Genomic DNA, 25,223 nt, shown 5'->3' with positions numbered 1-25,223 from the left:
AGAAATGCAAGCTTAAAATGAAAGGAACACAGCCAGAGTACAACAGCCAGACCAATTCTGCAAAGAGCAGGCTTCCTTACAGGGTCACATCCAATCAAGCAAAGAATCACAAGGCCAACTACTTATGTGTGTATGTGTTTAAGACAATCTCTCACAACAGGTTCTCGGGTCTGGAGAATTCAGGTCTCCCTCAGCTCAAGTGCGTGCTCTGTCCCTCCCCCTTGTCTCTCAATTCTTCTCACTTGTCACTGGAAAGAGTTCACAAAACTACATCCGCACACCGTGAACCTGTGCAAGCGTGCAGCGTCGCACCACGCTGTCACAGTAGAGGCAGTGCAGGCGGTGAGCGAGCGGCTCTGGAGCGCATCTCTCTCGACACCATCAGGCACTCCATCGTTAACCCGACGGCAGATGAAAGGAGACATATATCAAAGTGTGTTTTCCTAACCTTACACCGAGAATTTAAGTGAGCTGTTTCCGCTCCACGGCGAGGTCTGGCGACACACTTCAACCATCAGCAGAGCGCACCCGGGGAAGTCAGGACCTTAGTTCTATTGCGAAGGGTAGAGTTAACTCACATTCACTGCGGCGCTTTGGGTCTACCCAGAGAGGCTCCCCCTGCCTTGCCGGGACCCCTGAACTCTGCAGGGCAAAGCTGGGAGCGGGGTCCGACGCTGCCGCTCTTCCCCAGCTAGAAAGCAAGCTGCAGGCGAATTGGAAGCCTCACCTTACCTTTCACAGCGAGGGAGGTGGGGGGCGGGGAAGCTGCCCAGTCTGGGGAGTCGGAAGGAGACAAAGATCACCCCCAAAGGCGCGCGCGCGCGCGCGCACTGCAGCGCGGACTCCACAATGCACATTCCAGCAACCTTGCCCCGACGGCCGCTTCCTGTGGGGCTTGCTCCCCACCCCAACCCTCCGCGGAAAGTTGAAGGCTGTTCGCACCGACTTTGAAAGCTCTCCATTGTTCCCTTCCCCCATGACGGTAAATAAAAAAGCGAGAGGGGCAGAGAAACCCAGACTCGGCTGGCACGGATCCTTTCTTTGGGAAAGGTCTGACTCCGGGGGGAGAGGGGGGCGGGATCTGGTTACTTCCAACCCAAAGAAGGGACCGGCAAAGGGGGAGACCGGGAGCACTAATTCCTCTCCAGCCCAAAAGCCCGACGGCCGCCCAGCGCCCGGCCTCCAGGAGCCGGGAAGGTGCGCGAGCCCCGCGCAGCGCTGGCGCCCGCGCAGCGCCCCCGGGGCGGCAGGGGAGGCGGGGCGGGGGGCGGGCGACCCGCTCGCGCCTTACCTTCCCCTCCCCCGCTCGGCGTCGGTTGACTCAGGTGCCTACGCAGCGATGCGAAGGGACAGAGCAGGGCTCCGGGCGTCCCCGGGTCCGGATCTCCTCTCCATGGCCAGGAAGCCCAACGAGCCCCGGCGCGCGCTGCTGCTGCTCTTTTCAGCAACTGGCAGCCGCAGCCTCCGCCTGGAGGTGAAACTCTTCTCCCGGGATGACGCGCACTTCCCTCCGCCTCCGCCTCCGCCTCCTCCAGCCCCGAGCCTCCCGAGCCGGGGCCTCGGCTCGCTCTCTCCGGGAGCAGCCGCTCGGCTTTCTCCGCTCCCTCCCCTTCGGGGTGGCGCGGACCCGAGCGTCCTCGCTAAAACCGGGGAGGCGGCGGCGCGCGGCAGAGCGGAGTCGCGGGAGTCGCGCTGGTCCCCGGTCGGCGGGCGCCGCGGCTCGCGAAGGTCGCGCTCAGCCTCCGCCGGCCAGACAAGCGGCCCGGCTCTGCGGGGCCCAGGGCTGCGGATTGGGCTGGAGCGCGCGGGCCACGGGGAGGGAGGCGGGGAGAGGGGAGGAGCCTGCCGCGGCCAGGAGGCGGTGGCCGCGCGGGGCTCCTCCCGCCGTCCCCCGGCTGCGGGCGAGCGGCCGACCGGGGCGCTCAGCGCCTCTCGCTGCCGCGCGCAGGGACAGCGCCGGGGCGCACGGCCGGCGCGCAGGGGGCCCCAAGCAGCGCCCCGGGCTGCGGCTGCAGGCTCCGACCGGGTCAGGGCGCGCGTCCTCGGTCTGACTGCACCTAGATCCTGCGTCCCCATCACCCTGTAGATGAGTCGGACCCCGCCGCTGACCTGAACCCTGCTGTCTCAGGGCTGCGGGCTCAGCCTGACTCCACGCCCCATCACCCCCGAAGGGACTGCCACACTCCCACCAATTGTCTTTGCGTCGGATCGCCGCACCACGGTCGCCCCCACCTGGCCAGCCGCAGGCGCTGAGTTCCTAGCCCTCTAGGAAGAGCCAGCAGCTCTCAAACTCAGGACAGCTCCTCTGGTGGCTTGAAGCGACCCCAGCACCCCGAGCTCAGGCCGGAATAAATATGCCTACGTCTCCCCCTCCCCACCCCCCGCGCCTCACCGCGCCGCTCTGAGTGGCTGCCGCTTGCAGGGGCGGTCCCGAAAGCCACACCCCAGCCCACCCCAATGCCGAGGTACCTCTCCGTCGCCCGCACCCGCTGCGGGGGAGCCCCGCCGCCCCCCCTCCCGCCCCCTAGGCTCCCGCTGATGACGCGGTGCAGGCGTGATCTGTCAGACCCACGAGGTCCCCAGCTAGTGACAGCTGCGGGGCTGCCGAAGCCAGGCCGTCGTCATCCTCAGCTCAATTCGGAGTTGGACGTTTTCCCGTAGGAAACTCGTCCAGTGAGTACTGTACTGATAGAACTCAGTTTGCAGGGTTGCTCTATTTTGCTTATTTTCCCCACCCTTTGAGTAAAAAGTTTCGTGATACTATGACACACTGAGCTGGCGGGGAGGGGAATTCCCTGTTTCGAGGGTTTTGGGTTCAGGATTTTGTCGAAGGGATCAGTGTTTCCAATTCTTGGCTTATGCTAACAGTCCTCTGAGGGCACTTGGGAAAAAATTGCATTTCCAGATGTCGCCTCATCTCCTGAATCAGGGGTGACTGGGACATGTTCCTTTGGGGATCAGTGCTAGAATGCATCCGCCCATTAATTAAAACCTTGGAAAGAGGCCCCCAGAGCAGCAGCGCGGTCTCGCGCTGAGGCTTGCAATGCCCTTACCCGACTGCCCTTGGGTGCCACTGTTCCTTCTGGGAGAGGGGAAAAGGAAAGGAAGTAATTATAGTAATTAACGTGTTGCCAGGTTAATTCGCTGTTTGTGATGCCGGCGACCCAATTCCCTGCGCCTGGTTGAGTCCTGGTTCCCCCACTTCTAATCCAGCTTTGTGCCCATATACCCTGGGAGGCAGCAGGTGATGGCTCCATTACCTGGGTCCCTGCCACCCACATGGGAGACCCTGATTGGCTTCACCCAACGCAGGCTGTTGTGGGCATATGGGGAGGGAACCAGCAGATGGAAGATCTGGATCCCCTTCTCTCCACCCTTCAAATTAAATATATTTTTAAGGCATATGGTTTCAAACAAGCTAGAAGTGACTGAGAACCACTTTAGTGGTCTAAAGGTGAAATTTTTAGGACCATGCCTTATGCAGACAGGACAGGAGCTGTCTGTACAGTGAGGTCTCCTCCAAGATAACAGATTCTAATCCCTGGAACCAGTAACTGTCACCTTATATAGCAACAGGGTCTTTGCAGTTGTGATTAAATTAAGGATCTTGAGTTGGGGAGATGGCTCTGGATTATCAAGGTGGGCCCCAACTGCAGTTCCATGTACCCTGATGAGAAAACAGCAGAGGGAGATTTAACACATACACATTAGGAGGAGCCAGTGTGACCAAGGAGGCAGAGACTGGAGTGATGTGGCCACAAGTCAAGGAATCAGCAATCAGAAGCAATCACCAGTAATTGGAAGATGGAAGAAACAAAAAAAAAAGATTCTACCCAGAAGCTTGATTAAAAAAAAAAGAAAGGGGAAGAGAAGGAAAGGGAAGGGAAGGGAAGGGAAGGGAAGGGAAGGGAAGGGAAGGGAAGGGAAGGGAAGGAGAGGGAAGGGGAAGGGAGAGGAGGGGAGGGGAGGGGAGGGGAGGGGAGGGGAGGGGAGGGGAGGGGAGGGGAGGGGAGGGGAGGGGAGGGGAGGGGAGGGGAGGGAAGAGAGCAGCCAGAACTCAAACCAGCACTTTGATATGGAATGTCAGTGCTGCAGGAGGCAGCTCAGCTCACTGTGCCACAACCTCAGTCCCTGGAACTTTGACTTTGGTGCAGAAAAAGCTTAGCTTGGGCTTCTGCCCTCCTTGGACTTCTGGCGTCCAGAAGTATGAGAATAAATTTTTACTGTATTAAGCTACTAAGTTTGCGGTAATGTGTTGTAGCAACCATAGGAAAGCGGTGCACTCTGAGTCATGTGCCAACTTGCTATAAAATAGATGCCCATTTCTGGATCCTCACTAAGTTCCAGGCATTTTGCCTGAAGTTAGGATATGTTATCTATTAAATCTATCTAATAATTATTCCAATTTTCAACATGGCTCTCTGTGTCCCAGGCCACACAAGAGCCTAATGGAGTCAAGTCTACAAACAACTCAAATGATGCAAATAGTTATTATGGGGCAGGTGTTTGGGGCAGTGGCCAGGTCGTCCCTTGGAGTGTCTGCATGCCATATCCGAGCACTGGGCTCGAGTCAGGGCCCTGCTGCCAACCCAGCTTCCTGCTGGCTCGAAACCTAGGAGGCAGCAGGCGATGATGGCTGAAGTGACCAGGCACCTGCGCCTTCTTGGGAGACCTAGATTGAGTTCCAGACTCCTGGCTGCAATCTGGCCAGCCCTAGAGAGAACAGATGTATCTCTGTCTCTTTCTCCTCCCATGCCTGCCTCCCTCTTTCCAATGAATAAATAAATTTAGAGAAAAGCAGCAATTACATTCATATGGACTGTTAATGAGTTTGCTTGCAGAGGCCTACCTCCCACACTCTATACCTATTACCAAGGGAAATGGATGTTGACAGAGGAGCAGTCTGCATTTCCCAGCCTTCTGCTGATTTTGTTGTGAACCCAAAGCTGCTCTTCGAAAAAGTCTGTTAACAATAATAACACAAACAGGAAATTCCTTGTAGAGCCTACCTTTGTGAATTTTATAAATTTGTGTTTTTAGATATTTGTCTGGAAAATGAGAAATAAAAGGAAACTGATGTGAAAGGAAATTAGGAAAGAGGCAGACAAGGTGAGAGGGACACAGACTTTGGTTACTGGAATTGATGTCATAGACTGGGTTCCCAGGGGAGCAGGCTGTGAGACAGACAGCAGGATGTGCACTGGGGAATGCCCATGGGGTCAACGTGGAAGGAGAGGCCAGAAGCAGGATGAGAAACAGGGAGAAGCTGAGCTATGATGTGCACCCGGCAGCCTCCAGTGACAACACGGGAGCTTCTGGAGCCAGTAAGGGACTTCAGACTCGTTGGGCCTAAGTGTCTGAGCCTTTCCATACACCCCTAGATCACTCACTGGTTCTGGTCCACCCTTCAGGTGGCCTGCCCTTGGGCAAGGCGACTGTGCCACTGAGGCTGTCCTCAGAAAGACCAGCTGCCAGCAGTGCTCAGAGCTGCTCAGCAAGTCCCTCCTTGCAGGCAGATCTGGGCAGTTCGTCGCCATGTCACTTACACAGTGTGTGTCACCTCACTGGAGCTGCCACTCTTTCCAAATGAGGAGAGAAACTCTCAAGGTCAGTGCAGTGCTCACAGGATTCATGTTAATTTCCTGGTGGTGACTGAGCTTCCACCAAGGCTAGCATATTGGCTATGAGTGGAGGCCATTAAATCAGCTTGCCTGGAGTAGAAGCAGGGGTCACAATTCACTAGCTTATGCAACCTCATATGAGGTGCCCAGCCTCTCTGTGCCTTGGAGTTTTCCTTTTTTCATGGGAACAATAACAGTACTTAGGCCACAGAGTCATTGTGAGAATCAACTATGGCAGTGCTGTAAGGGCTCAGGTGCACATCTCAAATGTGCTCAGTGAATTATGTTAGTGGTACCTCTGGTCATCTCTTCTTTATCCCTCCATGACTGGCTGAATTGGAATTTCAAGTCAGGTTCCATGTATGATAAGCACAAGCTAGAAGAAGACGGCACTTTCTTTTTCGTGGTTAGAAGCAGGAGCCACACCCCCAAACATGCCTGGTCTTTTCAAACCTCTGCATGTGCTTCCTTGCTCCTGTCACTTTGAAACGCCAATTCTCCAGATCCTGTATCCCTGTGGCCCCACGCTTCCTCACACCTGCTATTCCATCTGCTGAGGACTATATCAAATGCTACCTGTCTATGAAACATGCCACGGTCAGTCCTGACCTGGCCTCAGCTCTGATGGCCCCGTTCACACCTGCTAACACTCCTACCACAATGTGATGCAATTATTTCACAGGTCATCCCCTCCACCCCCATCCCTGGATGGTTCCCATCGTGCCCACTTCTCCAAGGCTGGTGGAATGGGTGCCTGAAGATTCAGGGATTCAAGACCGAACTTTATTCATTCCTAAATCCATAGGGCTTAGCACAGTGTTTACTGAGTGTACGTGCTCGGTGAATGACTAAGGGAGAGGACGGGACCAGGTACCCCCACAGATGTGCACCTCTGCCCAGCACTGCCAGTGCGTCTCCCTGCTTTGCATTTTCAACCCTTGCTTGCCTATTACCCACTCTTCCCTCTGTTTTCCCCCAGGCTGCCAGAATTTAATTCTTTCAAACAGTGTTTCTTTCTAGAGGGCCTGAACAGATCCTCTTTAAATCATACCTGTTCCTATTACACCTGGTGAGTGTTGTGGGTGTAGAAAGACTCCTCCAGGTGACTAATGTTTGGAGGGTGTTGATAGACTCTTTGCCATCTTCACCCTACTGTAACGTCTTAGAGGAATTTTTCCCTGCTGGCCCAGTATAATAACATTACAGAATGTTAGTGTGACCTTTCTCCACTGGGGTACAGCTCTGGGTCTACAAAACCGTCTTTTCTTTCTTTGCTTCCTTCCATCCTACAAACTTCATTCTCACACTTCATCGGCTCATTATGAAGGCTGCATGTTTCCTGTTCAACTCTCTGGACGCTTGCTTTAAATTATGATGTAAGCAATTCCGATCTAGCTAAAACTCTGACCCGGTCTTTTCAGAGAAAGGAAAACATTTATTTTATTTTAAAATCTCTAAATTTTGTGAGATCTGTAGGCCTTAAACTTCTTTTTTTCTCCTGCAAAAACATGACTTTCTACTCTTAAAAAAAAAGTGATATCCTGTTCTGATTCCCATCTGACATCTGAAAAATTTTCACAAAACCTTTTTAAGGTATACATTTTTAGTATTTTCCTTCTTTTAAAGCCTATTCAGCAATCTTTATACAAGTGGTTCTGCTTTGCTGTTGGCACCTAAACCCAAGAATTAGAAAGAATATTTCTTGCATGAGCATTTGTCTTACTTGATAACATATCCATGTGCCATGTCAGACAGCCCTAGATTCATACCTGCCCCATGCTCCTGACTCCAGGTTCTGGCTGATACACATCCTGGAAGGAAGCAGGTGATGGCTCAAGTATGTGGGTTCCTGCCACCCACATGGAAGACCTGGATTGAGTTCCTGGTTCCAAATTTTGGCATAAGGCTAGACTTAGCCCAGACTGTTGCAGGAATGTGAGGAGTAAACCAGCAAATGGCATCTCTCTCTCTTTCCCCTCAAATACTTAAAAAAACAAAGAATTATTTTCATTAAAAAAGGGCACTTTGCCAGCGCTGCAGCTCACTAGGCTAATCCTCCACCTTGCAGCGCCGGCACACTGGGTTCTAGTCCCGGTCGGGGCACCGGATTCTATCCCGGTTGCCCCTCTTCCAGGCTAGCTCTCTGCTGTGGCCAGGGAAGGCAGTGGAGGATGGCCCAAGTCCTTGGGCCCTGCACCCCATGGGAGACCAGGATAAGTACCTGGCTCCTGCCATCGGATCAGCGCAGTGCGCCGGCTACAGCACGCCAGCCGCGGCGGCCATTGGAGGGTGAACCAACGGCAAAGGAAGACCTTTCTCTCTGTCTCTCTCTCTCACTGTCCACTCTGCCTGTCAAAAAAAAAAGGGCACTTTGCCCAATTCTCACTTCACAGTTGAGGACACTGCCCCTGAGAAAGGAAATGAGTTACCTATGGTCACTCTGTTAGAATGACATTCGTCAGACATTGGCATAGGCAAAGACTTCTTAGAAAAGACCCCAGAGGCACAATCAAGGCCAAAATTGACAAATGGGATTACATCAAGCTGAGAAGCTTCTGTACTGCAAAAGAAACACTCAGCTAAGTGAAGAGGTAACCAACAGAATGGGAAAAATTTTTGCTAACGATACAACTGATAATGATTAACATCCAGAATCTATAAAGAGCTCACAAAACTCATCAGCAGCAAAACAAGCAATCCAGTTATGCAACAGACAAAGGACTTGAACAGGCATGTTCCAAGAGAGGAAATTCAAATGGCCAACATAAATGTGAAAAAATGCTCAGGATCACTAGCCATCAGGGAAATAAAAATCAAAACTGCAATGAGATTTCACCTCACCTCTGTTAGAATGGTTTTCATACAGAAATCAACAAACAACAAATGCTGGGGAGGATGTGGGGGAAAAGGTACCCTAATCCACTGTTGTGGAAAACAGTATGGAGATACCTCAGAAATCTGAAAATAGATCTAGCATATGATCCAAGCATCCTACTCCTGGGAATTTACCCAAACCAAAAGAAGTCAGCCTATGAAAGAGTTATCTGTAACCCCATGTTCATTGCAGCTCAATTCACAATAGCTAAGATATGGAATCAATCCAGATGTCCATCAGCTGTTGACTAGATAAAGAAATTATGGTATATATACACTATGGAGTACTACTCAGCTGTTAAAAAAGTGTGAAATCCAGGACCAGTGCTATAGCACAGCGGGTTAAAGCCCCAGCCTGCAGTGCCGGTATTCCACATGGGCACCAGTTCAAGTCCCAGTGGCTCCTCTTCTGATACAGCTCTCTGCTATGGTCTAGGAAAGCAGAAGAAGATGTCCCAAGTCCTTGGGCCCCTGCACCCGCATGGGAGACATGGAAGAAGCTCCTGGCTCCTGGCTTTGGATCAGCTCAGCTCTGGCCATTGCAGTCATTTGGGGAGTGAACCAGCAGAATGGAAGACCTCTCTCTCTCTCTCTCTCTCTCTCTGCTTCTCCTTTTCTCTCTACATAACTTAGACTTTCAAATAAATACAATAATTATTTTTAAAAAGTATGAAATCCTATTTTTGCAACAAAATGGATAGAACTAAAAACCATTATATTTAGTGATATAAGCCAGTCCCAAAAAGACAGATACCATATGTTTTCCCTGATCTGAGTACCTAAAAGAGAGTACCTAAAATGTAATGTATTGGATTGAAACAGACATTTTGATATTCAATGATTGTTTACAGCCCTTGTCTCTTCCATTGAGGAAGAGTTGTTTTTTTCTTCATACTATTTGTTGAACTCTTTTACTTAGTGTAAGGTTAATTTTATGATCATTAAATAAACTGAAAGTAGATCTTTGTAAAAATTAAAAGTGGGAATGGGAGAGGGAGGAGGAAGAAGGGTTGGAGCATGGGCAGGAAGGAGGGGTGGGTAGGAAGTATCACTATGTTCCTAAATCTGTATATATGAAATGTGTATAAGTTCAATAAAATTTTTTAAAAAGGAAAGAAAAAAGAATGACGTTGACCTGGTAACTTATTTTGGATGAAGATTTTTCTCATAACAGATCTAAGATATAGGCAGTATTGCCACCACCATCATATATGTTTGCTGCGTGCATACAAAAGAAATAGAGTATCTTGGGGCCAATAGTGTGGTGCAGCAAGTTAAGCTGCTGCCTCCCCTGCTGGCATCCCACAGTGGAGTGCCAGCTTTAGCCCCAGCTGTCCTGCTTCAAAGCCAGCTTCTTGCTAATGCATATCCCAGGTGACAGCAGATGATGGCATAAGTTCTTGGGCCAAAACCACCCATGTGGGAGACTTGGATGGAGTTTCAGACCTCTGGGGTGTTGGCCTGGTCTAGATCCAGATATTGCAGTCATTTGAGGACTGAAACAGCACATGGAAGATCTCAATCTCTCTCTCTCTTTCAAATAAATAAATCTTTAAAAAATGGAGCATCTTTTCATTATATTCACATACAGATGTGTACAGAAAGATTTTAAATAATGAATTTATATAAGAATCAAGAAAGCTGGTTTTGTACATAGATTTTAGTTTAAAACAATATTAATATCCTAAAATAATGCATTATTTTCTGAATTTTATTCCTTCCTGAGAGAGGAGATGAATGAAACGCAGCTTATAAAATTCAGAGCTCAAATATTTATTATTGGCCTGTGTGCCAAACACTGATAGATCATGGAGGGTGAAGAAAACAGCAAAACCCCTACACTATAGTACGGGTTCTTGTCCCTAATAAAAGGAAACTGATAACCAATAAGCAAATGATAATGCAGATAAACTCCATAAATTCTCTAAAGGAAATAAATTATGAATAATGTATAGTATAGGCTACACTGATGGCCTTCAACAAAGCACATTTCCTAGTGTTTGCATTCTTGTGAGGCCCCCTCCCACGCTGACTCTGGATTTGGCCATGGTCTTGTTTGGCCCAATGTACCTGTGAGACACTGATGAAAGCGAAGACTCAGTAGTGCTTGTATGAGGGGCTGGAGCTGGGTAGGCAATGGAGTATTTAAGATAATAAGAAGTACAGCTCCAAGGAACTGGGAGCTAAGCCAGCATCTGAAGGATGGCAATGCAGGAACAGAAATTTGAAAAGGCAGATAAGTTATGATGGTGAAAAAGGCAGGCTCAGGGGAGGTTAAGGCCTGAGGCTTAAGGAATCCAGCTGGAAACACTGTGGACCCAGGAGAGGCCAATGGAAAAATCCCTGCACAATTTCTGCTTGAACTGCTCTTGTCCAGATACCACAAGTCAAAAAGAAAGTCAGAAAGGCCCAATCATGTTCTGTACTTTATATAGAAATTAGACAAATTAACGAGTTGAAAATCAGCAAACATTTTAAGACCCATCTGTTTTCATTCTTGTGTCTTTTGAAACCAAGAATTGCCATGAAAAACTCACCTGTTCTGCTGAGGAGGCCACATGGAGTGTGTGCTGCCTTCGTATTTCGACCTCTCCCTTACTGAGAGGCAAGTGTGCGGAAATAGGACCAGAGACACCACAGAGGAAAAGGCAACCCAGGCATCGCCATGGCCCAGGCGAGGTTAGCCACACCTGACCCACCAAATAAACACAACCATTTGAGGACCACTGGCAGGAATAGCGAGGACATGTCCAGCTGAGCCCAATCCAGATTTCAGGATCATGAATAAATTAATTTTAAGCCACTAAACTTGGGGTGTTGTTTTCAGCAACAAAAAACCTCAATCAGTAGATATTTAAATGGAGATGATTTTTATGCTCCACAGGACAGTTGGCCATGTCTGGAGACAATTTGGATTGTCTGGAGGGAGTCTACTGGTATCCAATGGTTAGAGGCCACTCACGCAACTAAATATCCTACAGTGCACAGCAATAAGAACTATGGCCCAGAAGGTCAATTAGCACTAAGGTTGAGAAAATCTGACCAAAACAGAGGATATTTACATTTACAGGTGTTTTGTTTTGTTTTGTTTTGTTTTGACAGGCAGAGTTAGACAGTGAGAGAGAAAGAGACAGAGAGAAAGGTCTTCCTTTGCCATTGGTTCACCCCTCAAATGGCTGCGCCGATCTGAAGCCAGGAGTCAGGTGCTTCCTCCTGGTCTCCCATGCGGGTGCAGGGCCCAGGCACTTGGGCCATCCTCCACTGCCATCCCAGGCCACAGCAGAGAGTTGGACTGGAAGAGGAGTAACCGGGACAGAATCTGACACGCCATCCTGGACTAGAACCCCTGGTGCCGGTGCCGCAGGCGGAGGATTAGCCAAGTGAGCAGTGGCAACGGCCTACACTTAGGGTTTGATAGATAACTGTCATCTTCCATAGATGTTGAGGTGGATTTGTTCTGAGAGGAGGAGCGTGGTGGGGGCAAGAGGTACGGAGTCACCACACAGACACCGGGAGTTGGGTGAAAGCGGGCCCGAGGCAAGCAGCCTGCAGACTCGTTTATTTCAGTTGCTACAGCTGCTTATATAACCAAGGCAGCCAATCCGGTCAAGGGACGATCTGTGCCCTAACCAATCACAGCCTGTTGCCAGGCAGTTTCCAAAGCCATCCAATCACAGCCTGTTGCCAGTCAGGCTCTGTTGTCATGTGGTTTCTGAAGCCATCCAATCACAACCTGTTGTCATGTGGTTTCCAAAGCCATCTAATCATGGCCTATTGCCAGGCAGTTTCTGTTGTTAGCAGCCATCTTGGCATGGCCCTCTCACTTTCTCATGACCTTCCCACCTTCTCATTCCACCACACGTAGAGGCTATGCCAATGTGTTTTCCCAAACAAATGTGAGGAGGCAAGCATTTGATGCACCAGTTAAGTTGCTGTTTGTGATACCCACATCCTCCAATGGACTGCCTGTGTTTGAGTACTAGCTCCAGTTTTGGTCTAGCAGGCAGCAAGTGATAGCTCAGGCACCTGGACACCTGCCACCCATGTGGGAAACTTGGGCTGAGTTCCCAGCTCCTGTCTTTGGCCTGACCCACCCTTGACTGTTGCACACATTTTGGGGAGCAAATCAGGAAATGGAAGATCAATCAATCTCTGTCTCTTTCTCTTTCTCTCCCTTTCTCTCTCTCTGCCTTTCAAATAGATCAAAGTAAATCACATAGATCAAAGTAAATCAATAAAAATTTTAAAATAATAATATATAAAACACCATTTTTTATCACCTCATCATAAGTGTATATTACCAGATATATAAAAATAAATATGAACACAGGTATAGACGTATGTCTATCTCTGCCATAGGAAAATAGTGATATCATAACTTCAACATATATTTCTCTACAAATAATCAAGGGTGTTTTCTAGAAATACAAAAATACAACTTAACTGTTGACATCAGTCACTCATTTTTCTATGTGCCTATTGTTCTTTTACTCATTGATTTGTAAGAGCTGTGTATGTATTAAGGAAATTGTCCCTTTGCTCATGATTTCCATTGAAACTATATTTTCCATGTTTAGCAGACTGATTTAGAGTAGTAACTAGCCAGAAACCAAAACATATCAAGAAAATAGCACTTAAGTGAAAAAATATGTTTGTAAGCTGCAACTGGAACCAGCGACAGAAACGAATAATGAATTGAGAAAGCAATACTGATACTTATTGCCAAGAACTACCCATTGAGGCACAAAGAAAGCCAAAGCCTGTGAGGAAGATGCTGAATAGACTGGATGCTGCAAACAGGGCAGAAGGCACCCCTGTTGAGGTTAGATGTACAGACTGAATTTGAGACATTGAGTTTCAAACGGAAGGCAATATTTAGAATAGTAGATGATACCAGGTCGAAGATCAGACTCCAAGTTCAATGTCCAAGTTACCATTTACCTTATGCACTAATTTTTTTTTTTTATTTATTTTTGACAGGCAGAGTGGACAGTGAGAGAGAGAGACAGAGAGAAAGGTCTTCCTTTGCCGGTGGTTCACCCTCCAATGGCCGCCGCGGCTGGCGCGCTGTGGCCGGCGCACCGCGCTGATCCGATGGCAGGAGCCAGGTACTTACCCTGGTCTCCCATGGGGTGCGGGGCCCAAGCACTTGGGCCATCCTCCACTGCCTTCCCTGGCCACAGCAGAGAGCTGGCCTGGAAGAGGGGCAACCGGGACAGAATCCGGCACCCCGACCGGGACTAGAACCAGGTGTGCCGGCGCCACAAGGCGGAGGATTAGCCTAGTGAGCTGCGGCGCCGGCCACACTAATTTTTTTAAAGATTTATTTTATTTATTTGAAAGACAGCGTTACAGAAAAAGGTAGAGACAGAGAGAGAGTTCTTCCATCCTGTTGGTTCACTCCCCAAATGGCTGCAATGGCCAGAGCTGTGCCGATCCAAAGCCAGGAGCCAGGAGCTTCTTCTGGGTCTCCCACGTGGGTGCAGAGGCCCAAGGACTTGGGCCATCCTCCACTGCTATCCCAGACCATAGCAGAGAGCTGGATTGGAAGAGGAGCAGCTGGGACTAGAACCAGCGCCCATATGGGATGCCGGTGCCTCAGGCAAGGGCGTTAAACCCTCTGCGCCACAACGCCGGCCCCCCTTCTGCACTATTTGACTTTTCTCCCTCTTTCAGCACCTCCTGTTACAAAAAACAGCTGCTCACCATGTGCTGGAGCCGCACTGTCTGGACTCAGCCTCCGCTCCGCCATAGCTGCCTGGCTTTGGACAAGTCACTTAACCTTCCTGTGCCTTGCCTTGCTCATTTGTAAAATGAGGATGATCACAGTGCCCACCTGCTGTGGCTTGGCTGTGGTTTGAGGACCTCACCCAAGTTCAGGGGTTGAAGCTTGGTCCCCAGGATGGTGGTGTTGGGAGGTGGCGGGATCTTCAAGAGGTGGAGATTCCTGGGAAGCCCTTCAGTCACGGAGGGTGACGGCCTCAAAAGGGAGGAAGGCAGTTCTGACCAGCCTGGGCCCCCTCGAGCTGTCTCTAGTTGCTGTGTCAGTTGTGATCCCTTGCCCACCACCCGCACACACTCCCAACCTTTGCCACCTACCATATGCAACACAGCCAAGAGGGGGCCCTCACAGACCTGAATGAATGCAAGCATCTTGCCCTCCAGGCTCCAAAACCATCTGCATGTAAACCTATCTCAGGTATTTTGTTACAGTAACAGAGCTGACAAACAGGCAGGCATAACAGTACAGAGGGTTAAGCTACTGCTTGGGACGGGACGCTGGCAACCCATGTCAGAGTGCCAGTTCAAGTCCCGGCTGCCCTCCTTCCCAACCGGCTCCCAGTTAATGCATTCTGGGAAGCCACAGATGATGGCTCAAGTTCTTGGGCCCCTGCCACTCACTTGGGAGACATGGATGGACCCTGTCTTTAGCCTGGCCCAGCCCTGGCTGGTTTAGGATACTTGGGGAGTAAACCAGCAGAGGAAGATTGAGCTTGGTCTCTCTCTCTCTGCCTTTCAAGTAGATGAAAAATAAATAAGCAATTATGTAAAAAAGAAGTGATCAACATAACACCTCACATAATTGGTATAAATCAGCTACACATTTAGAACAGTGTCTAGTACATGTATACTTATAGCTATGGTTATTTCGTGTTAGTAGGAACCCTACTACATACTTTTGTTTACAGTTTCACATGATATAATATCTGAAGTGCTCAGTCACCTGTTGAGTATAATTATCCTCAGATAATTTCACAGCTGAGGAAACTGAGTTTCAGAGAAAGTAAATAGAACACATTTTCTCTCATCATCTTTAGGTCATTTACAGTAATAAATAACGCACTGGGGGCTGGCACTGTGGTGTAGTGGGTAAATCCGCCGTCTGCAGTGTTAGCATCCCATATGGGTGCTGGTTTGAGTCCTGGCTGCTCCACTACTGATTCAGCTCTCTGCTATGGCCTGGAAAAGCAGTAGAAGATGGCCCAAGTCGCTGGGATCCTGCACCCGTGTAGGAAGAAGCTTCTGACTCCCGGCTTCAGATTGGTGCAAGCTCTGGCCGTTAGCCATCTGGGGAGTGAACCAACAAGATGGAAGAACTCTCTCTCTCCCTCTCTCTTTCTCTGCCTCTGACTTTCTGTGACTCTGCCCTTCAAATAAATAAATAAATCTTTAAAAAATAATAAAATAATGAAACAGATTTATCAAAAATAAAATACATCTTTAAAAAAATAAAATAAAGCAAGCACTGTGGCCAGCAGCAGGTTAAACTCTGCCTGTGATGCCAGCAGCCCATATGGGCTCCTACTCAAATTCCAGCTGTTCCACTTCCAATGCAGTTCTTTGCTAATGCACCTGGGAAAGCAGCGGAAGATGGCCTATGTGCTTGAGCCCCTGACCCTTGTGGGAGACCCAGAAGAAGCTCCTGGCTCCTGGCTTTAGTCTGGTCCAGCAATGGCCATTGCAGCCATTTGGGAATTGAACCAGCACATGGAAGATTCTCTCTCTCTCTCTCTCTCTCTCTCTCTCCCTCCCTCTCCTGTATGTAACTCTGTGTTCCAAATGAAATAAATAAGTCATTTAAAAAAAAAAAAAGAAAAGAAAGTACTATCTTGGGGCCCACACTGTGGCACCGTGGGTTAAACCACCTTTGGTGATACCCATATTCCCATATTGGAGTGCCAGGTTGAGCCCTGGCTGCTCCACTTCTGACCCAGCTCCTTGAGAAAGCAACAGAAGATGGCCAGGTACTTGGGCCCCTGCCATCCGTGTGAGACACCTGGCTGGATTTCTAGGCTCCTACCTTGGCCTGGCCCAGACCCCACGGTTGCAGGTATTTGAGGAATGAACTAAGAGATGGGAGATCTCTTTTTCTCTGTCTTTCCACCTCTCCCTCTGGCACTCTGCCTTTTAAATAAATAAAATAAATATTTAAAAGGAAAAAGAAGAAAGTGGTAGCCTGGGGGAAAAAAATCTTAGTCACAGACATGACTGGAAGAGTAACTGTGAGGACGGAGATGAACCCTTTCTCCTGTTGCTTCAGAGGGCAGCAGTACATGCCACAGGTGGAAGATTAGTCTCACAATAACATCCTGGTGTCACTTCCCATTATATCCCAGGGCGTAGCTCCGCACATGACACACACATCTCAGTTCTCATTCAATACTTGCCGAATAAATGAATGACTGAATGAATAAATTATAAAAGCCACCCAAAATGAAACAGGCTGTCTCAGGAGTGCTTTGTCTTTGCCATGTGCAAAAAAGAAGCTATAGCCAAGCCTCTGGTGGAAGCTTTGAATACATTCCTCTTGGCATTTAATGATTTTGTCTGAGTCTGCATAAGAAAAGTGATTTTAGTGAAATGCAGTAGAGAAATCTCTTCCTGAGTTGGGAAAGGACTAAGTTCCAACAATAAAATATCGTGTACTACAGGATACAGGTACTTCAGAAGGGACTAATGTGACAGGCTTCTCCACTTGCTGAGTTGTCATTTCTGTGGAATCCAAGTTTTCAGGGACACAGCCAACTGATATTTTATACAAGTGTAGAGAGAATGCTGTTAGCAACCGGCTTCAGCACACACACACACACACACACACACACAGATAGGATCATTCAAAAGGATATTGATGGCAGGCATTCGGCACAGTGGTGAGGACACTGCTTGGGACACCTGCATCCCATGTCAAAGTGCCTGAGTTCAAGTCCTGCATCTGCTTCTAATGCCAGCTTCCTGCTGCTGCACACTCTGGGTATTTGGGTAAGTATTTGGGTCTCTGCCACCTACATGTGGGACCTGGCTCCTCGCTCAGACCTAGCTGTTGTGGACATTTGGGGAGTGAACCAGCAGATGGGCTCTCTCTCTCTCTCTCTCTCCTCTCTTCCCCAACCCCTCTCTTACAAGTACACCAGATAGGCCGGCGCTGCGGCTCACGAGGCTAATCCTCCACCTTGCGGCGCCGGCACGCCAGGTTCTAGTCCCGGTCGGGGCACCGGATTCTGTCCCAGTTGCCCCTCCAGGCCATCTCTCTGCTGTGACCAGGGAAGGCAGTGGAGGATAGCCCAAGTGCTTGGGCCCTGCACCCCTTGGGAGACCAGGATAAGTACCTGGCTCCTGCCATCGGATCAGCGTGGTGCGCCGGCCGCGGCGGCCATTGGAGGGTGAACCAACGGCAAAGGAAGACCTTTCTCTCTCTCTCACTGTCCACTCTGCCTGTCAAAAAAAAAAAAAAAAAAAAAAAAAAAAAAAAAAAAAACGCAAGTACACAAGATAAATACACAGAAATTTTTAAAACAAACAGGCATGGACAGCATATAATGTAGAAACTGACAATTCTTATTACTTAAGGGCTTACTATGTGCCAACCACTGGGAGAAACTAAAGCCTCCATAGGAAAACAGGAGCTGTCTTCCAAGATTTGAAGATATTGGAGCTCAAGAAGCCAAAGTCCAAGTCTTGAGCCAGCCATTTACTCCTTGTTTGATTTTGGACAAGTTTCCCAAATCCTCCATGCTCTGGTTTGGCAACATGTTAAGCAATAAAATCAGGATAATAATTCCACAAGGTTATAATAGGACAGCAAAACATTACCTAGTATATTCTTGGCACTGGACTCTCTTTCTTCCCCTCAACCACACAATATAAGCAGCTGCCTTTGGCAGATGGTATTGACCAAAGATTAAATGGCTTGCTTGTGAGCTAGGCAGTTCTCCATCCCTGGAGGTGTTAATGAACAGCCTGACAGCTACGTACAATGAGCAACGCTTAAACTCTTATGATGCTTCCTGTGATGGGCCGAGCACTGTTGTGTGTATTTTAGAGTTAGACATTAATTCTGCTTATCCACACAGCAGTGGAAACGAGGTATTATTAACCACATTTTACAACAAAGATAACTAAGTCAGCAGCTACATAATTTGTACAAGATTATAAAACCAGTTGGTGCCATAAATTCCAACCCTGAGAGTCTTGGCTCTTAACCATTTCACCAACTGCATATAAGCAATGTTGTGAAGCACATTCTACTGTTAGGTGGGTGGTGATTCAGGGACTTTAACAGCCCTCCTAGCACAAAGATCCCTTGGGCCCAGAATCTCTGTAAGGTGTGAACCAGACGGAGAAACCAGTTTAGAAGAGGAAGCAGGAAATACCCACACCCAGTACTGCCGAAGTACTAGAATCTTCCAGGCAGGGAGACTGCACAGCACCCAGAGATGGTGTTGCTCAGGCAGAGTGGAGCATCACTTTTCCGAGGCAGAACAGCCATCCAGGGCAGTTTTCTAAAGCCAGACCCCAGATGTCACCAGTATGACAGGGCGCACGGCCATGCCTCCATCCTTTTTTTGTATTTTCTGTTATACAGGAAGTCACGGTGTCAGAAGCTTGGTTTCTCTGGGCGTGTACTCCAGGGGCACTGACGCACAGAGCAGAGAAAGGGCGGAGGTGGGACAGCAGGTTGTTTGTGCCAAGGTGTTACACACCATCATGACGTCACAACCCTCTGCCTGTTGCCGCACACTTCCTGTCAGGGCTACTTCTGGCAGCTGCTTACACGGGTCTCAGAATGACAAGGGGGGAGGGGGACAGCCACACTACCTGTTTCCAGCTTTGATTTTAAAAGCCAGTATCATGGATTTGGTCTGAGATTTTGATTTTGAGAGAAGAAGGGGAACATGAGGATTAATAGGTCCTAGCAAGACTGTCTTCCTTTTTAAAAAATATTTTATTTATTTATTTGGAAGGCAGAGTGACAGAGAGAAAGAGAATCTTCCATTGGTTGGTTCACTTTCCAAATGCCTGCAACAATTAAGGATAGGCCAGGCCAAAGACGGAAACCACAAACTCCACCAAGGCTCCCACATAGGTGGCAGGGAAGCACGTTCCTGGGCCGTTATCTGCTGCTTTCCAGGTGCACTATCAGGAAGATGGATTGGAAGTGCAAATTAGCTGGGATTCTAACCAGACACTTCCACATGGGATACGGACGTTCCAGGCAGCAGCTTAACATGCTGTACCAAAACACCCACCCCAAAATTCAGTTCGTCTTTAAGAGAGAAAAACATCATCTTTTAAGAAATTGATTTATTTATTCAAAAGGCAGGGTGACACAGAGAAAGAGAAGGAAACAGAGATTTTCCATCCTTTGGTTCATTCCCCAAATGGCTACAACAGCTAGCTCTGGGCAAGGCTGAAGCCAGGAGCCCGGAGTTCCATCTGGATCTCCCATCTGGGTGGCAGGGATCCAGGTCCTGAGGCTATCATCTGATGGCTTCCCAGGCCCATTATCAAGGAGCTGGGTTGGAAGAGGAGCAGCAGGAATTCAAACTAAACTCCTACATGCAATGCTGACATCACAAGTGGTGGCTCAGTCCACTGCACCACAATGCCAGCTCCCATCCTCAGTTTTTAAATTAAATTTTTTGTATAATTAATCCTGTTTTCTACATAAAGATTCAGCCTTATTGAACTCCCTGTCAATGCTCCCTACTCCCAGGTTATGGCCTGTCACAAGAGGAAAACAGGTAAAGGCCAGAGCCAAGAAGGGACTGTCCTAGATTACAAGATACTTAAGATATGCAATAATCAAATGCAAGACAGGGTCTTTGACCAGATCTTCTTGTAAATAAATCAATAAATGACATTTTGGGGGGAATCAGATGGGAATATTTGGGCTAGGAATTAGGTGACATTAGGGAATGAATGTTGATCTTGGTAGGTATGGTCTTGGTAGTTCCTATGATTTCAATATGATCTGGCTCCCAAATTCAAGAAGGCCTTTACACCCCAAAGTCCTAAGTTAATGGTTCCAAGAGGGTAGAAACAATCTAATTATGGTATTTAGGTGGGGGCCTCCTGGGAAGTTCTTAGTCCACTGAGGGTGCCCTTGGAAGATAATTTCCATTTGAAGGATGACTGTAAATGGCTGGCTTGGGCCCAGGCACTCTCTGCTTCCTGGATCCCTGCATGGTCCTTCTACACCACTGCCATGCACCACTCTCCTCAGAGGACAAACCAAGGGGGCTTCCTGATCCTGAACTTGAACCCCCCCAAATTATGTACTAAACAAAACTTTTCTCTAATAAAGTTAGTTTTCTCAGGTGTTTCACTGCAGTTACAAAAATCTGACATAAACAGTGATGTAGTTATAAAGGAAACATTTTCTTATTTTTAGAATTTCCCAATGAAGTATTAGGAATGGAATGCCATGACATCTGTACTTTAAAATACAGTGGCACTGGGAGCCAGTGCCATGGCATAGCGGGTACAGCCACCGCCCGCAGTGACAGCATCCTATATGGGCGCCAGTTTGAGTCCTGGGTGCTTCACTTCCAATTCTGCTCTCTGCTATGGCCTGGGAAAGCAGTAGAAGATGGCCCAAGTCCTTGGGCCCCTGCACCTGCATGGAAGACCTAGAAGAAGCTCCTGGCTCCTGGCTTTGGATTGGCCTAGCTCTGGCTGTTCTAATCATTTGGGGAGTAAACCAGTGGATGTAAGACCTCTCTCTTTCTCTCTCCATCTCTCCTTCTCCCTCTCTCTCTCTCTCTTTGCCTCTCTGTAACTCTGCCTCTCTGTAACTCTGCCTTTCAAATAAATACATAAATTTTTAAAAAATAGAGTGGCAGGGTGGCATTGTGGAGCAGGAGTTAAGTCACTGTGCCCACATCTCACATCAGGGTGCCTGGGATACAGTCTCTCTTCTGCTTGTAATCCAGCTTCTTGTTAATGCACATCCTGGGAGACAGCAGATGATAGCTCAAGTGCTTGGGACCCTGCCATTCACATGAGCAACCTGATTAGAGTTTCTGGCTCCTGGCTTAGGCCTGGCCCAACCCTAGCTGTTGCCATCATTTGGGCAGTGAACCAGCAGATGGAAGATCTCTTTTTGTTGCTCTGCATTCAACTAAATAAATAGAAGTTTTAAAATATGGTAGCAAAAAGTTGCAGTGGGGCAGGTGTGTGCTGCAATGGTTAGGACGCCACTTGGGACATCCGCACCCCATATCCAAGTCTGGACCCTACTTCCAATTCTAGCTTCCTGATAATGTGCACCCTATGAAGCAGCAGGTGATGGCTCAAGTACTTGGGTCACTGCTACCTATGTGGGTGACCTAGCCTGAGTTCCAGGTTCCCAATTTTGGCCTAGCCCAGTCCTGGCTGTTGAGGACATTTGGAGAGTGAACTAGCAGGTAGAAAATCTCTGTCTGTCTCTGTCTCTGTCTCTCTGCCTTTCAAATAAAAATGACTTAATAATAAAAACAAGGAAAGCAAATATGGCACCACGTGGATCACTGTTAACTGTAGGTTATGATCGTATGGGTATACATTTTACTGCTCTCTCTCTTTGAAAGATAGTTAAATTTTCACAATAAAAGTCACTCATTCTTTCTCAGTTGAATTCCTCCATATATTTTATTTATTGTATTTTTATCTTTTCTTTAAATTCTTTTCTGTGTATACAAAATTTGGTGTACGTGAAACATAAATTGAAAGAAAGTCCTGATCTCACTTTTGACTCATATTTTACAGCTGTAATCCTCTTTAGCTTTACCCCTCCCCATCCCATTTAAAAAAATGTGCTCCTAAAGGGACCTTTTTTTTTCTCTTTATTTATTTATTTTGCTTGTCATTTAATAATCCCTTCAAATTCATAGGAATGGCAAGAATAGTATGAGAACTCCTGCGTACCCCTCACCCTTTCAACAGTTGTGAATGCTTGGCCACATTTGCTTATCTTTCCCTAACTCTGTGCTCAGTTACATCTTTTTTTCTGGTCCATTTGAAATACATGGCAATGGCAGATATCAGCCTCTTTAATGCCTAAATACTTCAGTGTTTATCTGCTGGAACAGGGACTTTTTTTTTTTTTTACATAATTACAACAGAATTATCAAACTTAGAAAGTCAGTACACAGTGCATAATGAAGCTTTGTCAATGGGCTGAACAATATCCTTTACAGAATTCTCTCCAGTATAGAATTCAGAATCCATTTAGCTGTCACGTCTTTGATTCCCTCTTGTCTGAAACAGTTCCTCAGCCTTTCTCCATCATCATGACATGAACTTTGAGAAGCACAGGCCAGTTGTTTTGGATAAGGCCCCATAATTTAGGCAGATAAATTAATAACTATAATTCCAAGGGTTTTGGTCAATTCAACCTTTTTTTTTTTCTCCAAGAATAACCAGAATTATTTCTGAAGTCTGATCTGCTTAAATTGAACTGCTAATCTTTAAAGTTTACATAAGGAACATTATTCTCTAGAAGATTCAGACAGGCCCTGCCAAAGAGTGGAATTAAACAAATTTACATAACAATACCAAGTTTAAGCTAGGCCAAAAGTAACTATGATAATTTAGTTTTGAGACATATTACCAAAGAAATCTCTAGTGATCTCTAAAAATTTGAGTTTCTTTTTTAAGTTTAATTTAGCTTAAATTTTAAAAATATCATAAATATTTCTTTATCTTTTATACAAAAAGGAAACACAAATTATTATCTTCTAGATTTGATTTTTCAATAGAAGGAGCAACTGATTCAACATTTTCTCTTTTTGCTTTTGTTTTTTTTTTTTTTTAAAGAGACACCAAGACTGGGCTGTACCCTACAGAAATATTCAAACAAGTGCATGTGGCTGTGTGCATGAAGACGTTCACTTAATATTGTTTACAATTATGCAGGAAAGGAACTGATCTCAATATTCCTCAGTGGGAGATTGCTTTTAAAAATTACTTTGTTGGGAGTGGCACTGTGGCATAGTGGGTAAAGCCTCTGCCTGCAGTACCTGTATCCCATATGGGCACCGTTTTGAGTCCCAGCTGCTCCACTTCCGATCCAGCTCTGTGCTATGGCCTGGGAAGGCAGTAGAAGATGGCCCAAGTCTGTGGGGCCCTGCACCTATATGGGAGACCTGGAGGAAGCTTCTGGCTCCTGGCTTCGGATCAATCCAGCTCTGGCTGTTGCGGCCATCTGGGGAGTGAACCAGCAGATGGAAGACCTTTCTCTCTGTCTCTCTCTCTCTCTTTCTCTCTCTCTGCCTCTGCCTCTCTGTAACTCTGCCTTTCAAATAAATAAATAAATCCTTTTTAAAAATTACTTAGCTAATGCAATTGCTTTTCTAGTCATTAAATAATGATACAAATGAACATTTTGTGAAGTATACCAATCATACATGAAATGGGAAAGCAATTTTAAAATAGCATGTAAAATAATCCCATTTCTTAAAAGTACATATGTATGGGTGTGTGGGGGTGAGAAGAAAAGTCTGAGATAAATACAATAAATATCACTAGTGATGGCTTCTAGACAAAATTAGAATTGACTTTTACTGAGATTTTCTTAATATAAGTATGAATGTTTATATCAATTATTGATTTATGAAACAAAAAAGTCAAAAAAACAGAAAAAATAGTCAAAAAAATCTTCATTTTCACTTTCATTAATGAATTTTAGCCATCAGGAAAAGTGTGTTGGACAGGAATAGGGAGTTGGCCCCTCTGTTAAGATGCCAGTTGGGAAATGCTCAGGATGTGTGCATTGTATATCAGAGTGCCCACATTTGATACCCAGTTCCACTCCTGACTCCAGCTTCCTGATAATGCAGACCCTGGGAGAACGCAGTGATAGCTCAAGTCACTGGGCCCCTGCCAACCACTTGGAAGACCTGAATTGAGTCCCTGACCCCCTGACTCCCAGCTTTTCTCTCCTTCCCTCTCTCTCTCCTTCCCTGACTCCCACACTCCCTCCCTCCCTCCCTCTCATTTTTTCATAAAAATTACATTGGGCATAATTTGAAATTGTAACTGGAGGCAATTCTTTTTAGTGTCTTAGATCAAAATGGCATTAAAGATAACAGGGAAGTAAGCTGTTTCAGCAGTGGATTTGACCATGGAGTTATACCACTGGAGGTGGGAGTGTCCCTCCCTCCTCCCACCAGACTTGTCCCAGGTTCTTGCCTCCACGTGTGAAAGAATTCAAGGAGACACAGATGAAGGAGAGTAGGAATGCAGGGCCGCAACACACGTGGTGATCTCTAGACCAGCATGGCATTCGGTGCCTGTGTGGCTGCACAGTGCATGTTGGAATCTAGAGCGTCATGATGTCTGGCGCATGGTGGGAAGGGAAGCTCAGGTGCCGGGTGGCGAGTGGGTGTGTTGAGCCTGCAGCCATGTTGAATTGGCATGGAAGGGGGTGGAGCAGCTGCAGTGCTGGCAGTCCTCAGTGTCTCCTTGCTACCTCCTTGTCTACAGCACTTGCAGTCAAAACAATGCCTTTCAGAAGAGATAATTCACCACAGTCCCTATTGATAAATTGAGGACAAGAGTCCATGATTCCTTACAAAGAAAAATTGAGAAACTGAAGATGTATTCACTTATTCAGTAAGTCTATACTGAATTTGCCGTATATACCAGGCCTTGTTCCAGGAGACCTAACAAAGAACAAAATAGACAGATTGCCTGTCATGTGGCATTCACTTTCTTATTGACATGGGGGAGGGAGACAATAAACAAACAAATACTTATATGACATAATCTCACGTTGTGATAAGTGCCCCAAAGGAAAATACAGCAAGTCAGAAAGATACAAAAAAATACAGCAAGTTAGAGAAAGAGAGCAATGGGAAGGCTGCATGACAGGGAGTAGTTAGCAAGCTCAAGCAGTAGGCTAGCCATAACCGCAGGGCCAGATCTGACACCTTTGCTGAGAAGATTAACATGGCCTCAGGCTCACAG

At 47.3% G+C, this 25,223-nt stretch overlaps 1 protein-coding gene and 1 long non-coding RNA gene across 7 annotated transcripts in view; one reads left to right on the top strand and one right to left on the bottom strand.

Moving 5' to 3' along the window:
• CEMIP2 (cell migration inducing hyaluronidase 2) overlaps positions 1-2,342 on the bottom strand; it is an 88,647-nt gene extending 86,305 nt beyond the window's left edge. For 2 of the 6 annotated variants that reach the window (XM_070050811.1, XM_070050814.1), the window contains exon 1: positions 2,233-2,331. The gene's annotated coding sequence lies outside the window, so the exon portion shown is untranslated. Of the gene's footprint in view, positions 1-1,291; positions 1,433-2,232 lie in introns of those variants that run through there. The other 4 variants (XM_070050807.1, XM_017341788.3, XM_008256356.4 and 1 more) reach the window with 3 other exon arrangements.
• Positions 2,343-2,441: 99 nt separating this feature from the next.
• LOC138844099 (uncharacterized) lies at positions 2,442-9,617 on the top strand. Its single transcript, XR_011379533.1, has 2 exons — positions 2,442-2,673; positions 8,932-9,617. It is a non-coding gene; the product is annotated as an uncharacterized lncRNA (long non-coding RNA).
• Positions 9,618-25,223: the final 15,606 nt, after the last annotated feature.

The sequence above is a fragment of the Oryctolagus cuniculus genome, chromosome 1, assembly GCF_964237555.1.
Source record: "Oryctolagus cuniculus chromosome 1, mOryCun1.1, whole genome shotgun sequence".
Taxonomy (NCBI): Eukaryota; Metazoa; Chordata; class Mammalia; order Lagomorpha; family Leporidae; genus Oryctolagus; species Oryctolagus cuniculus.
This window is presented reverse-complemented; position numbering and strand designations above follow the sequence as displayed.